Source organism: Aphis gossypii, chromosome 1, assembly GCF_020184175.1.
Source record: "Aphis gossypii isolate Hap1 chromosome 1, ASM2018417v2, whole genome shotgun sequence".
Lineage (NCBI taxonomy): Eukaryota > Metazoa > Arthropoda > Insecta > Hemiptera > Aphididae > Aphis > Aphis gossypii.
In genome coordinates this window covers 68,731,186-68,749,217 of record NC_065530.1, presented here as the reverse complement: position 1 = coordinate 68,749,217, position 18,032 = coordinate 68,731,186, and the positions used below count along the sequence as shown (strand labels likewise).

At 23.1% G+C, this 18,032-nt stretch overlaps 1 protein-coding gene across 1 annotated transcript in view; it reads right to left on the bottom strand.

The window, feature by feature from the left end:
* LOC114121671 (tachykinin-like peptides receptor 99D) overlaps positions 1-17,545 on the bottom strand; it is a 186,990-nt gene extending 169,445 nt beyond the window's left edge. Inside the window, exons 1-2 of the mRNA XM_050204506.1 lie at positions 17,340-17,545; positions 14,613-14,782 (exon numbers count right to left, since the gene is read on the bottom strand). The gene's annotated coding sequence lies outside the window, so the exon portion shown is untranslated. The remainder of the gene's footprint in view (positions 1-14,612; positions 14,783-17,339) is intronic.
* Between the last annotated feature and the right edge of the window lie 487 nt (positions 17,546-18,032).

Sequence of the window (18,032 nt, the reverse complement as noted above, 5' to 3'; positions counted from 1 at the left end):
TATTTCCATCGCATTTAAAAAATTTAGGTAATGATAATTATTTTATTAACATAAAATATGTCCTAAGCCCTTAAGTATAATAATTTATCTAACTTATATATTTTTCATTGCTACAAAGGTTTAGCTATACATTTTATAAAATAGTCCATTATTTATGTTTGATCTACCCACTCACTAAGTCCATTGGATGAATAAAAGTGTTTAATGAAAATTATACTATATAAACGATTATAATAATCTGGTTTCTCATTTTAATGATACAATAACGTTGTCTATCGTTAAAGTATAATATTTTAATAAATTTCTAAAGTTAATTTTTGTTTTCAGAATGTAATATTTTAAAACATTTTTAAGTAATTTTGTCTGTATAGTTAGGTTAGGTTAGTTTATAAAACAAAGGTCAATTGACTTAGTATTAATGTATTAAATGTGATTAATTACAAAGCATCATGAAATGAAATTTTTAAATATACATGAAAAATATGCCAATCGCGATACCCACAATGGTAATTTAACTAAAACAAGAATATTGAAAACATTCATTTATTTTTTATTTAAGTACTATCTTTAAAATTAATATATTGTGTTAAACCATAACTGTTTTCACATAAGTATTATTATTTATATTATATTATTATGTGTTTTATGAAATTGTTATGTATTCGTCGTATTATTATATTTTTTAAATAACATTACAAAAACAATTTAAAAAAAACTTTTATTATTTATAATTAATAAAGAAATATAATTTATGGCACAATTTAAATAAAATTTAAAAAAAGTTTGTATTGTTAGATTTAAAATGACTTATAGGTAATATTATCAAACGTTTTACTATTTATATAAATTACATTTTGCTTCAAACGTAATAATTACAGAAGTCTTAACTGAATTTAGGCAGATATTTAAAATACACATTATTTAATATACTCGTAGATAAATATAAATTATATTGTTTATTTATTTGTTTCATCCGTGGAAAAATCATGTTATCCAGAATAATTGTATTAATTTTTTTGTATTTGTTAACACTAATGATGTTGATAAACTAAGTAAAAAAAAATTACTTTGATACTTTGTAATCGTATTTAATTTTTATATAAATTATTAACCCACGATTAAACAAAAATAATTATTATATTGTGCACTTGTATGTTACGAAATAAAAATATTTTGTATAAAAAGATTATATTTCACATTTTTTTTTCAACTTACGAAATATTCTCAAAGTATTTTTAAAAATGTAATCAATAAATATATAACAAACATAAGTTGAATATTTTCTCAACAATGGTCATCATAACATAATTAACCAGCTATAAAATTAAATATTAAAAAAAGAAAAAATTAAAATAAGCCTTTATGAACCCAAATTTTAAATTTATTTTATTTAAAAATTCAATAATAAATTTGTATTTGACAATAATCGTATTTTTTTATTTTTTTATCAAAAAATAATTCCAACTGTTTAATAACATGTATTTGAAATGTATATATAATGTCAAATCACATTTAACTCTACTTGTCTATACTTATAAACTATTAATAATGTTAAATATACTAAAAGCATTTTAAAATTTAAATTAAACTGTATGGTATCATAAATTATGATTTAAAATACATTACCATACAAATTGAAATATCTTGAAAACTAAAATGGTGTAGCATAATTTAAATCACATACAAAAAAACAAATATTATAATAATTAAAATGTTCAGGTATACACTGGAATCTTAGTATTTATAAATATTGTTTAAATAATAAGCAAATATTCTTTCTATAAATTCATTTATACACATTAACTATTTGTAGTAAAGCAGAGTATACTTTTAAAATATAATAGAAAAAAACGCACTTACTAACTAATTTATATGAATATTAGTACCTTATTAGTTAAAAAAAATAAAAATATTATAGAAGTAGGTACCTAATAAAAATATTAATTATTTTAAGACAATAATAACAAATGATTTATGAAATAATGATTATTCATTGTATTCGAGAATGAATTTGATTAGATCACTTTTAATCCGAAACATGGTCAAACATTTTTTGATATTTTTCAGCATCATCAAAAATTAAGCTTTGTATTCCGTTCCATAATTGCCATAATTATTGGTCTACAAGGAACTGTATAAAACTTCTGATTTATTTTAAAGTGACAAGCATTATTTTTTAGAAAAAAATTTTTTTTGAAAAATCCATAAATTCTTTTTACCATATTGAAACTAAAATAATAATAAATTATTTTATTATAAATGTAATTTAAAATGTATAGGTAATTTAATACTTTGACGAAAATATCGTAAATTTTGAGCTGTTATTTTTTTTTTCTAGAAAATAATAATAATAACAATAAAAAAAGTGTAACTTAATAAATATAATATATTTAATGTTGTTTCACTATTATATAGTCAATGAGAATGTTATTTTAGCCTTCCAATTTAATTATATTAATTATTCTTAACGAAAATTTATTAATTTATTTACTGTATTTTTTATAATTATTCATAATCACATCATGTCCTAACCTAATCATAGGTTAAATAAAAAAAAAATAGTATCTAGCTGTATATCTCTCCCAACATAATATGTATGATGGCAGTAATGCAGTTTGATCAATAATTCTTATCGATCACATTAGTCTAATCTAGTCCCTAGATTCTAGAAAAATAGTAAAAAATATCTACAATTAAATTTCTTTGAAGTATCGATAATATAAAATGTCGATTTTAGGTAAGACATTTTAAATTCACCTAACTTTATACTACTATAACAAATAAGTTAGTTAAAAAGTTGAAGTTTGTAAACTAGTAGGACCAATTTTATAATCCAATTACTTTATAATATTATGAAAAAGAGATACATTATGATATCAACATCATGAAGTAGCTGGATATGAAGTATACGATATAGTTCAATATGTGTACCAATACTTGAATCAAACCTTACTTTATATTATATAATAGTTATCAAAAAAAAAAAAAAAATTTTTTATTTATAAAAACATAATAAAAACATATTAATTTGATGAATTTAGGAACTAAGTAATAGCATGCATTGAGAATATAGAACATAAAATAATTAAATGTTTAGTTAATTTAAAATAACAAAAAAATTATTTCAAATATAGAGTAAAAAGAACATTGAGAAATATATAAACCACTAAGATAAAATAGTAGAATAAGATCATTTTATAAGAAAATTAAAAACGATTTTAAAGAATTTTAGTAGTTTTATAAGTAGATAATATTATTCAATAAATTAATTGAATCGTGAATAATATAAGATCAATATTATAACATGATATATGCAATGTATTCAACTATTTATTTAATAAAATGTAATAGGTATTAATAAATAATTATATAATTGATCTAAAAATATATATATATTATCTTGTACTTCAATTTAACTTTAAAACTACTTACTTATCATTATTTTTGAACATTGTAATAATTGTTTATAGTCCATTTGGATAGGTAAAATCCAATTTGATCATTAAGTAGATCAAAATTGTATGATAATAAATTCATGTTCATTAAAAAATTGTAATTATTATGGTTTTGTTAATTTTAAAATTACATTAAATACCACAAAATAATTTAAATATTATTTTCGTTTTATTCAATACAAACTAAATTATAAATTAATTCCATTTAAAAATACAAACAATTGAAGATTTTTCAAGAATAACAATGAATTTTCTTAAAAGACTTAATTAATTAAAACCATAAACCTTATTATCATTAACGATATATTTATAATGCTTTATTGGATTCCTCTGTTTTTAAATTTAATTTATAATATTTTAATGCAATTAAATATAAAAACAAATCAGTAATTTTTAGCAAATATAACTATACAAATAGTAAAAAGTGTTATCGAAGTGTTGCTGGCAGGACATCTTGATTCGGGTGTGGTTCAGAGATGAATGTTTGCGGGGGGTGTTTTTTCAGCAGCCATTTTTCTATTCCATTTCATTATGTTTCAAAGGGGTGAGGAATAATTATATTCACCAGGGGTGTGACGAGTGCTCAGCACGGTTCTGATTATAGTGTAATAGTCAATCGTTTATTAAGAAGAAGATAAAATTATTTTTCTCTAACGTGGTATTATTCGACATGACAACATGTTATGAATTATGATACTGTACATATTTATAGTATTTTATACACATTTATAATTTATAATATTTATAGTATTATTATTACTATATATTACAAAAAAAAAAAAAAAAAATACTATTCTTAAAATTAGTATTGGTGAAAATGAAAAATAAAGACACTACAAAACTACAGACACACATTGGAATGAAAAAAATAACAAATAACTACATAGAAAATTGCCTTTATAACTTCCAATAAAATTAACAGGCATAATTTACTACTCTCTGCTGTAGGTTCTTTCTTGTCATCGATGTACACATGTATAATAAAATATGTAAATATAGATCATATATACACGATATTTGAGTTTTATTATTTCTGTTGTATTATATAATATGTACAATATATATATATAGGTAATAATCAACAGTTCATGAGAATCTAAAATTTATTGCATCAGCCGCCATTTATCAATTATTCAACAGGGAATAGGGAAAAACGGTTTTGGACAGGATAAAAGACTAAAAGTACGTCTTGTGGCGTATATTATAATACACTTGCAGTGTCCTGTAAAAGGCTGGATTTTATTACATGGACCGATGGGCCTTAAAGGGTTTTATTACCATATGGTCCGGTGGTTTCAAATAAAAATATGACAATGAAAAACGCATCATCTATAAATTGAATTCATATTTTAACACACCAAATATTTGGGGTCTCGCGAGGAATAAAATACTGACGAAATTCCAGACTTTTTTTTTGAGTGTAACTAAAACTGGTCACGCGAATATTCAATTATTATTTCCGTATAATAATATGTCTATTTGACTATAACTTATCGTATAGTGAAAATTATAATACATAGGTTCTAAACTTTAAAGTTCGTATGTTTAATAATTAACTTCTAATTAATAGGTACCTACATTTAATTCTAAATATAGCACTTACAATGTAATTCATTATAATTTACGATGAATAGTACTTAACATATTATATCTGCATCAGTCTACTTAAATGAATAATGAATAATGTATCAAAATAATAAAAACACCTATAGTGTAACTAAAAAATTTATGGCAATATACAAAATATAATTAAAAAAATGTTATAAACATTCTTTTGTCTATTAAAATTTTACAACTCTTAAAATTATAAATTAAAAATAGTATTATTTTTAATTTTAAATAAAAATATTATACAATTTTTAGCAAATCAGGTTAGTATCAATAGAATATGATTTAAAAATGTGAGTATACTATTAAACATTTTATACCAGAACAAACATTTATATTATTTGTAAATATTAAGTGAAGTAATTCAGTTTTCTTATAATTTAAGATATAATATAGCTCTTATTTTCACTTCAAATCAAACTATTATAATATAATATTATACAGATTGTTATTGTAAATCACAATGTAGAGTAAACAATGACCATTATTATTCACATGAAAAAAGCTATGTTCATGATACCGGATATAAAATAATAAATAAGTAAGGTATATATTTATAGCCTTGTCATATTACTCAGAAAAAAATGGTAAATATATTATATCAATTTATATAAATTTAGGTACAATAGTAGTACAAACTTTTGTGCCATAAGCAATTATCATTTTTCCGATTTAGAAATCTCATATTGAATATCGTGAAATCCATAAATATAATATATTATAATATTATAATATACGCGCATACGCTTTTATAATTTGAATAAACAAATAATAATAAATCATTATCCAAACATAGCGTTTATATTGTATTTTAAATTAATTTTTTTTCCATTGTTTTTATTTTTATTAACTATATATTATACATTTAAAACAAGATGTAACTAGATAGTATTAATAATATATATTAACGTATAATATAAAAATATCTAATATATAACAATAAGAGTTGAAATAATAAAATTATATGGAATTACAATAGTTTAAAATAATGTATTATTTAAAAATAAACTCTTAAGAGATTTAATTGCAGGAGCAATATAACGATTAAAGCAATAATTGACATTTTCACCAAAGTACTTACTTATTGCATTTTATTTCTATTATTGTTTGCAATAGTAATTTTTGTTTTTTTTTTTAACTCGGAATGCTTAGATTAATAGAGTATATCCTGCGTTTATAGAAGGCAATATTATATGTATTTAAAAAATAAAATCAATATATTATTAAACCTACAAGTTATTTACATTTCAGAAAAATGTTTATAAAAGTACAATAAGTTTTTTAATAATAGTTATATTTGAATAATGGACATATGGTTCACGGATGTAATGGTCCCATTATTCCGGATGATCCCTAAGTCCATAACTATGTGTAGTAATCGTCCTCGCTTTTTAAAGTTAAAAAAATAAATTATAGGTATTTTAAACTAAGTACTTCGTTTAACTTGAACAACTGCAATAATTATGATAAAATTTGTCCACAGTAAATTATTATATAAATTCAATTTGTGCATAAAATGAATTATTAAAGTAACCATTATCATACACATAGATCACGGATACCTAAATTAGAGTGTATATTATTATTATAAATGTATAAAATATAAGTTAATTTTTAAAACTCAATATTTATAAATACTTTAACAGCTAAATTCAATGAATGTTTATACAAAATAACTTACCTTTGAGAAGAAAATTTCTTGTTATCTATGGGCTTTACTATATGTAACTCTAAACTATATTTGAATGTATGTGTGGTATCGAGAATAAGCAATCAGAAAACTATGTTCAACATTTGTAAGCTATCAATATTTACACGCTGAGACTTCTCTAAAGTAACTTTATTGTTCATTAGCTCAATATTAAATAAAATATGTGTCTTCGGTTATTGCATCCGTATTCAGTGAGACGGACACATAGTCTAACAATAGTTCAAAATAATTTAATCCTATATCTCTTATCTTATTAATATTATGTGTATTCTTCTTATTCAAGATAGGATAACAATAAACGAATTTTCACTCAATAGCATAAAAAAAATCCAAACATAAGTTAAAATATCTATTTAAACTATTAAAATACATTTTAGACGTTTTAAATATATTGTTGTTAAATGTTTAACTAAACCTTAAAACGCATTGAATCATTTTATTATTTGAAGTCAGTTTACATTATGACAAACCACTATGTACTATACCTATTTAAACTACTTACTTTTCTCAATATTAAATTAATTTGTTTTATAAATTGTATGTCAATTTATAGCCCCAGAGTCTCAATTCCTCAATGAGTTATAAACTAATTATAATTTATACTTTATAGTACAGTTTTATATATAAATAATTAATGTCTGCATATCATAAAATGTAATTTCTCTTTTTTTTTCAACACTATTTTAAAGCTAAATTAACTTAACTCTTAAATCAAACTATATTTATACTTAATAAAGTAACATTCCAAAATAATATTATGAGTTTAATTAGTAAGAAATAAATGACTATTTAGTCATCAATTAAGTTTTTTGATTAAGAACATTCATATATATATGATAAAATTTATATTTTGTATGTATCTTCTCTATTTTATTCATATTCTGAAAATCAAGTAATCCATTGTTGATTATCTCAAGCTAAATTGATACTCCTATTTTCTTATATAAAATTGTTTTTTTTTCTAATTATTAATTATATGTTATTGTTAGTTTTCATTTGTATTTTATTTTATTTTATTTTTTTTTTGAATTTTAAAAGCTGTCTAGTATTTATTACATTACAAATAAATAATTAAATTATAAACTGCTTTTATCCAGATATATCCAATTGATATAAACAATGTCGTTGAAACATTAAAGAACCGGTATAGTAATTAAAACGCATAGCAATATTAATCATAGTGAGTGCGAATTTATATAATTACATTTTTAATTATAGCTACATAGTTATTCCACAGGGAGAATAAATGAACAGAAATAATGTATTCAGATTAGGCGGGTTGATAAAAATTCTCCGCCATCAATCTATGTATTTTCAAGAAGAAATGGACAAGCGCTGATACACAACGTTTAAAAATGTCAAGCAAGATTGATTTGTAAACTTTGAGGAGTTTTTCGAATAAGAATCAAAGTATATACATCAATAATAATATATGGTTTTTGAACAAAAGGGTCGCCTTATAGGCCAGCTCAATATCAATAGTTCTTAAACCCCAGGACAAAGGTTACATGTTTCTAATTATACACTACAACAATGATATATTATAATGCATCGGAAGTCATTTTCGGATTTATATTTAGATTTTTTACCACAGTGTTATGAAATATGTCCATTGTATAAAAATCAAATTATGTTATTTTTGTACAGGTATTTATTTTTTTTTTTTTTAATTTTTTATAATATTCCTTATTTTCTTTACTAAATTAAAATTGAAAATTGAAAAACAAAAAAATTTAAGACTAAATTTATGGAGTGCCTTGTCATCTAACATACCAATAACATGTAAAGATGCTTATAATTCGCTATCCACGTCTTGTTTAAATATTAAAACTTGCACTGATATTATTATATTATTAGTTTATTATTCTATCTATAATACGGTCGATTAAGCTATTTTTTTTCCAAATAATTATATTAACTATAATAAGAATAAGGTAATTTTATTTTGCTCGCTGAACAAAGAAACCAGCAGAAAGTATTCTGCTTTCTGCTTCAGAATATGACTTAAAAAATATATTTTATGATTCAAACATTTCAAACAATAAAAAATTCAAAAAATTATTTAAAAATGCAATTTAATTTTTTATGATATTTTATTTTGACTTAAAATATAAAAATAAATAGTTTTGACATTTTTAATAGATTTTAAAATAATGAGTGTTGCTTGATTAAAGAATCACTCTGTAGTCTGTTTCACATGTTAGCGGTAATTTATGTAATTCGTTATTTTATTAAATAAATAGTTTTTTTTTTTTTCAAAAAACGTTCATTAATATATATTTTACATGGTTTTATTATTTAATAGATAGAATACCATTTCGGTTTTTGCTAATATATGTAATTTATAGTCATACAGTATATAACTGGGATTAGAGTAGAAATATACAATATTTATAATGTTGTTATCCTTTCATTAATAAATGTAATATTGGACCAGACCGTTAGATCAGAGTGACTCTAATTCATAATAAGGAGTGTCAGTGTTCATCAGTCAAACAAATGACAAAAACAATTTGTTTACTAGCAACTGGCGTGAAAATATTCAGTACTTTAGATACACACGATTACAATAATATATTCATTGAGAGAAACTGCAATCAGATATGTCTCATACACCTGACTTCCGACGTACGGATCAAAATCCCAGATATTGACATATTATCAAAATGTAATCCACAATCTATAATTATTCTAATTCTGTTAGAAAAAAATAATAAACAGATTTTATCGTTTTGGTAATTTTTTTTTATTATCATTATTTTATTTATTTACTAATTCAAATGTTTTTGTTTTAGGAACTAAATATGATATATTAAAACAACGTTACACAAGGTCACAAATCACAATTTAGTATATGAGCAGAAAAGTTTATTACGCTTAATAATGTTCTAAATAAAGATATTTGTTTTTGAAAGGTATCCGAATTCCAACCACATGGTAATAGTAATGCACATGATAACAGAAGTGCACCACTGAAAAATGTATGTTTTAAAAAAAAAACTTTGTAACACTAAATGCTATTCAAAATGTTCGAGTACTTACAAATAAACAAACATACAAAATATACAAATTATATTATAATAATTTAAGGTAAATTTAAATCAGGCGCGGATCCAAGGGGGGGAGGGGACATGGCCCCCCGTAAACTCTGGTGAAATGTATATTTTCATCAGCTGATAAAATGTATTGTTTGCTGATAGTGTTTTTAGCGAAATCTTATTGCCCCTCCCCCCCCCCCATTAATATGTCGACGCCTGATTTGAATTGACTTATATAAATATTAGATTTTTATTTTAAATTTAAAACTAGTTTAATATTACAATCTAATAAATTGACTTTTACAAATCAAAATAATTTTTTTTTTTAATTTGAATAACTATTTTTATTCGTTATTTTTATTTATAAAATATCTAGTTAATATTCAAAATAAACAGTTGAAGTATGTATTTTTTGATTCATTCAATATATTTATCGGAAGTGATGCCAGTTAGAATTACGGAATTTCATACATTTACGCTACATTAATTTGAATTCAATCATAAATTATAGCATAAAAACGATTGTTATTGTAGATAAATAATTAAATCATTTATTATCATTATATTATTTCATGTAAGATAATTTAATTGCTGTTAATAAGTTTATAAGCCGATACCATGTAATCTCGTTTAACGCTAATAATAGTTTCGTGGTATAAATACCTTAAAATCAACTCTTATAATCAAATAAAATATTTTTACAAAATAATGCTACATGGAATGGTGAAAGTTTCAAGTATCTACAATAAATGTATTTTAAATTAAGCACAACAAAATCACTAAAATTTTTATAAGGAACATTCTTATTTTCGTTTAAATATCCAATTGCATCAACATTTTAGTTTTTTTTTTAAAGAGGTCAATATACATATTTTTGATGATTTTAAGTTCTATAAAAACATCTAGGTAATGATAAAACATCACTTAAATTTTCAAGATTTATGACAAACACAATTTTAAATGTATAATAATAGCCGTAAAAGGGCAAAATATTTTGAAAATTATATTATCATGTATAGAAAATTCTAACAACGTGGATATTATCCACGATATTCTCATCCGAGAATAGGAACTGTTATATTTAACAGTTCCGATTCTCCGTAAATATTCCCTTATGAATAACGACAAAAAAAAAATCGGTATCGAGTAATTCAAAATTCAAATATTCTCGTTTTCTTATGTTATTTGTTAGCTTTTCCAAATAACTAAGAAAATAAATATCAGGACTCAAACTACCAAAATAATAAAATTTCCTATCAGAAACAGCCCTCAATATAGAAGGTTGGAGAATTTTGTTTACTTCAAAACATGATGATAGATATAAATATATACCTTGTTATACTCAAAATATCAAAAACAAATACATTCTCTATTATCTGCTATCTATAAAACAATATTTTATTGAAAAATGAAATTATATTATCTATACAGTATACATATGAATTATTATAATATATAGATACCTTATACAATCAATAGATATTGTGATATTTATATTATGCTTAGTTCTTCGAACAAAAAAAATTGTTTTATAATATAACGTAGACAAAACCTATGAATGTAAACTCTAGTATTTACATACGTTTAAGTATAGAACCATGTTGCTTCTACTCACATACATAGAATATTATAGAATTACTTAAACCTTTTTGTTTACACATTTAGCAATTATAAGGTAATAATTTTATCATTATTTGTTTTTCATACCATAATTTTATAATTAAATTTATATATTTTAAATAAACCAGAGTCAACAATGTCCATTAGATGATATTGACAGTTGCATACAGTCATATGTAGTATAAGTGTATAACATTGTATAAATAATCTTACTATAATATAAATTCAAGAGAATAAAATGAGTTATATAGATTTTGTTTAATGGATTGGTATTATATTATTTTTTATTTTTTTTTTTAATTTAAAAATGTTTTTATTTTAATTAATTAATAATTAGTGTAAAGAGTTTTAATACAATAAAAATTTATTAGTATTAATATTTACTACGAGCATTTAAAGAATATGACAAAAAATGTAATTGTATAATTAAACATGTATTTTTACGCATATATTGTATAGTTAAATTGTATATTAAATTTAATACTTTGATTAATTTGAAGAATTTTGAAGAAATGTGTTTGTTTCATTGCTTAGGTTTGGATTAGACTTGTTCAAATGCGGTGGCTTATGTTGAGTTCCTCTGTTTGTTTTTTTTTGTATTTTCTGCACACCTCCTATACGTATTTGGTTTTCATTTTTATTTTTGTTTCAGTTAGGTACGTAGTTATAGTAAAGCAGCGTTGCAGTTTTGTCAGCATTTGTTTGGACCTGGCAGCACTCAAAATCCGCAAAACGTACAAGCCAGTTTTAACGCTTTGAAACAGTGTTCTGAATTTTTTTTCATTTAATTGCCGACTTATATATTTATTTTGGTGGTTACATATTTCACAATACAAAAAAAAGATATAAACCTAACGTAACCTAACTGAAAAAAACCATAATAAGCGTCGTGTACCTAGTTTGCCTATCTATAACGCCGTGTTACTAATATTGTATATTTATTTATTAGGATTCGAAACTGACCTTTTCTAAGGAATTCAATATTGGTGATTTTCTATGTGTGTTCGTAAAATTGTGTAATTGTTCGCATAGTTATTTACCATCAGACGTATATGTGGCTGTATCTAAAAAAAATATAGTGGAAAATATATCACTCTAACAGTAAATAATGTATACTCGTTACTACCAACAGACCTAATAATATGACAAGAATATTCTGAAAACTTTTATGAACTCAAAAGTATATTTTCATGAGTTCGACGAGGTTACATTTAAACATTTTAAATATTCAGCATCAAAAATTAAATGAATTATAAATATTTAAACCAAAAACATAGGAATGGGAAACAACATTGAAAAACTGGCCTGGTCGACCTCAGGTAGGCAATAAAAACTTTAATCAATTTTTTTTTAAAACCATAATTGTATTAATTACTTTTCTTGTAAGTAATCACCTCTTAGGCTGTCAAAAATACATTTTCTTGCTCATCTCCACGTGACACTAATTTAGTGAATCTGGTTTAATATTAGATAGGTTGTCACATAAGGATACGTGGAATTGGTGTGTTCTCTCAGTAAAAAAAAATATAGGTCTATGATTTTATTGACAAAAGATTGACACACTTTGACCAAAATAAATTTCTGTTTGAAATTTGCTCAATAAATAATAAAAACAGTAACAATACTAGTTAATAATATTTATTATAATAGTTTTGATATAACTAATATAACTAATATATATAATATATAATATAACTTATATTATACTATAATAACTAATGATATATACCTTCTTTTGCATATGTTTATTATGGCCTGTCATAATATTAATCTTTGCATATACTAAAATATGGATTTATTTTTATTTAATTTATAACTTCTGTATGAATAATTTATATACAGTAGAATATTATTTTTTTACAATTATTAAACTGTACGTTTGAAGAATAGTTTCAAACGAACGATTCAACTAATTGAAACACTTATAATAAAAATAAGTGAAATTATAAAAATGCAAAATATATATATATATTTACTAATATATTGATGAATATTGAATAACTATAATCAAACCAATCATAAATATAAAATCATAATAATATATTGATTATAAGTATAGAAATAATTACAAAGGATAAATAAAGAAGCCCTAAGAAAAAAATGTTTTATAACCATCATTATAAATAGTAGTCCTTAAAATATTACTTATTCCATTAGACATTTCATTTCACATGACATGACATAATTAATTCAAACTGTATATTATATTAATCAATCCTAACTGGGTGTATATATATATATATATATAGTTGATGATTATTTTAATGAAAAGTAACTCGAGATGCACGCTAGGTTACAGGGGCAAGTGACAACAATGAATATAAGAATATTTTTATAATACACCATTCTGGTGCATCATCCTAATTATAAAACTTTTTTTTTAAATTAATAGTCACGAATATAATTTATATTTATTTAACAATGTCATACACATTGCATTTGATTTTTAAATTGAAATGCAGTACTTACGTTTGTCGTTTAATTAAAAGTGAAACTATTCGAATTTATAATTATATTTACATTATTGAAGTAAAAAAATAATAGAGTGTGACAATCTTAAGACGTTCATCTTAACAAAAACATAATATCTAGACATTGTATTCTATCGATAAGATAGTATTATTTATACATGACACATGTATTATAATGTGTACATAAGTGCAATATATTTTCGGCCAGCATATTATAGATTCGAATTACAACATCTGTATCACTTTATACAGCAATAATGAAACAATTACGACCATTTAAAATTGTTCACTAAAAAAAAACCGTCGCTACACATCACAATTTAGGTTAGGTTTTACATTATATTACGAATCTATCGAAATTAATGAGAAAAAAAATGTAAAAGTTTTTCGTTACAACTGCAGTGTTTTAAGCATATTATGTACACATCGTGTTAATTTCAAAGGAGAGAAAACTTTATTAATTGAAGTTTAATCCATACATCGTAGTATACATATATTAACTGATTCCAATCAAATTCTTTCGTCTTATACAATGGCACTGTAACTCAACGTATACCTTCAATTTTGTTATTTTGTGAACGAGTTCAATTCATTTTAGTGCTATCACTTCTAACTTATTCTTACCACGAATCTTTACTATATTGTTTGAAATTCCATTTTAACACGTCAAAAAAACAGTATTTAAAAATAACAAAACCACAATAATTACCTTGACGACTTAAAGTTTAACTCTACTTTGTTTATCCGTTATTTATATTTGAATCTCTCGATAATTCCATATTGTTTCGCATCATCCATCAGGTGCATTATTCAATAGTTACAAAATAATAATATGCAATAATGATTATCATCAATCAAATTAATTTTCACATGAGTGCCCTAAAAAAAAATATATATATTTATAATTATTAATATTGTGCATCACCGTTATGGTGATTGTATGTTATATTCATAATATTGTTTTGTGAGAGTTCAAGCGTTCATTATAAAAATATAAAATCATCTAATAATTTATAATATACATAATAAACAATTATACAGTATTCGCTACGTACAATTTAACTGTGACATTTATCTAATTGAAATTTAAAAAAAAAATCAACATATTTTGAGATGTTGGAAATAGATGTGACAATGTTTCACTGATAAATAACAAAATATAATTATTTTTCTGGAATCTTGAATTGAAAAACATGCGTAAAATCTAAACAGAATGCAATATAAAAAAGTCTTTCTTAAAAAGTTCAACTATCAAGTATTGCCTGTCGAGGTCATAATAAAAGCAGTTTTTTTTTTTAAAAAAAAAATAAAAATAAAAATTCCGGATCACTTTTGAACGAATAATGCATTTGTTCAAAGGCCGTCAGAACAGTAACAATCATTTTCAGTGGTACGTAGAACTATGCCAAGAGTTCACACAATATATGTTCAAGAAATGTATATTTACAAAACTCTGTGAGGGAAAATCTCTTTATGTAGGTAGTAGTGTCTTTTTAATCTTAAAAGCCAATTGAAATACTGACCATTTGTTTGAATCTGTTTTCAATTTTATCTTTTAAATAATAATAAAAAAATCAGTATTCTTATTGCATTATGAATGACTGAACATCAATACTATATTACCTACATAAAATATTAGATAATTTTAATAAATATAATTACTCTATGCCTACTTAAAGTATTTAATAACAATATTAACTTATGTATAATACAATAATAAGGTCAATAATTAAAATGTTATACATAATGTATTATTTTAATATTGCTTGATAACAATTCAAATTAAAAAAAAAAAAAAACAAATTTGCAACGGAAATCCAATGTTATTATTATTTTTTAAACTTGCAAGTAGTATCATGTTAAGATAACAAAAAACATTTTTCAAGTTTAGATGGGTGGACAACAAATTAAATTTACAGATCAATGGACTACACTCATACAAGTCGTCCAGTAGTAAGAATTGTAGATAGTTGAATAATAATTAATTGTTCGAATTAGGTTTTTTCTAACTACAGATGTAGATAATATTATTTATAACCATATTTTCCACAATTATATATTGTCCATCCAATATCATTTTAACGGTCCACATGTAAAAGGAGATAATTTATACAATTTCAATTTAGCAAATTAATTCATTATTGTGGCATCCTGTAAAAATAATTTTCATCATAGTTTTAACTCGGAAATGAGACGTTTTTCGTTCCTTGAAAGGAAGTGATTTTTGCTAATTACGTTTTACTCGAACTTCATCAATTTATTTAATTTATCAAAGTTAACTTTAATCGTGAATATGTGTTTAATCTATTTTTAAAAATTTATCAATAACCAATTTCAGTAAATTATATAATTTATTTTTAAATGTATTTAAATAGAATAATGTAGGTAGTCTAGAAATCAATTAACTATTATGTTGTAAATATTTTTTAAAAATTAAATTTTTTATAAAACAATTAACATGAATAACCCTTTTAAATATTCAGCATAAATTTATGGATATCTTATAAAATAAAAAAATATAATAAAATATATTCTCATAGGTATGTGCAATATATTTCTCAACGACCACTCACGCTCCGTAATCGTAACTCATTCGACAATATAATATATATTGTACATTTTTTTTTTTTATACGATTGCATATTTTACAATATAATATGTGTATAAAAGATCTATAAAAACAGCTCTAATTAGAAGTATTATATAACATTTAAAATTGGTATATTTATGCTTGAATATTCAGTTGATTAGCCTCAGCGGGCAGTAATGAATCTTATGTTCGTCATTAAATACGAGTGGTATGTCAATATTATTGCATAATATGAACGCGTCAGTAATTTTCTAAATTTCATTAACAATCTGACTGACGATTTCTAGCAAAATATTCAAAAACTATGATTTCTGTTCGTTTCAAAATCATAGACTATATTATTATACTTTTATATTATTATTGTAACACATCACTTACTGTTTTCAGGGCAGAGGGTACATACATGACAAAAAAAAACTTTGATCGTGATCATAATATTATTTACTCACATCAAATTCGTATTTGCTGAAAACATGAATCTATTTTTATCGAAGCATGTTACGTGCAATGAACTGCAGATGTGCACCAGTACAAGAACAGAATACAGTAGGAAACTAGAAAATCGATCATTCCAATAAGTTACTAGGAAAGATATACAATAGTGTACGTGCAATATTGCAGTTAAAGGTACCCTCACACAACTAATCTATAAATTGTAAAAAAATAACCAAATATTTTGTTATTTATTACTTTGTCATTTAAATTTTAACAATTGATTAGTAATCATAATAATAATTGTATCCATAATTCTATTTCATCATTATTCCACACGCACTATAGAGTGATCAATAAAATGTTATTTTCTCAGATACATGAATAATTATACTACACCGAAGGAATACCAACCTCGTAGCTGATTATCATACTTCCGATTTCATTGTTTATGTCGAGATCAATGTGTGCATCTTTTCGTCATCATCTCCACCAAAAGCAGATAAAACAATATAAAGATACTGACCGTGAGCTACTATATCATATTTATTCGTAATTATTCAGTACCGGTTGTCATATTAGTGCGAACACCATAAGTTGTCAATATTATATTCGCTGAATGCGTGTTTAATATTTTTTTCTATCGCTATAGCCACCGTGTAGTCAAAGAAAAACTATTAGTCCATATTATTATTATTATTATTATTATGTTTATGTAATAGGTAAACGGATTAATTTCAGTATTGTCGTATATGTTAGCTGCACTTCACACACACTGCATATCGCTGTCAACTTTTCAGAGGCGTGAACATATCTACATTTTAATTATTGTTATTTAATTATATATTTATATATATATATATATATATATATATATATACATGAATAGGTTAGATTAGATTAATATTTTAACTGTATTTATTTGTGTTTTCAAATAGTAGCTATTCATATTTCACATTGAATCTATTTATTAATTTAATTTTTAAGTGACATTTCAATTTGGTTGGTTTTTCCCCAGTTAAAAAAAAAGCTTGTTAGGTAGGTATACCAAACGAAAAAAATATATAAATGTAAAAGTGTCTGTATATTGTAGAGAAAAAGTTCATC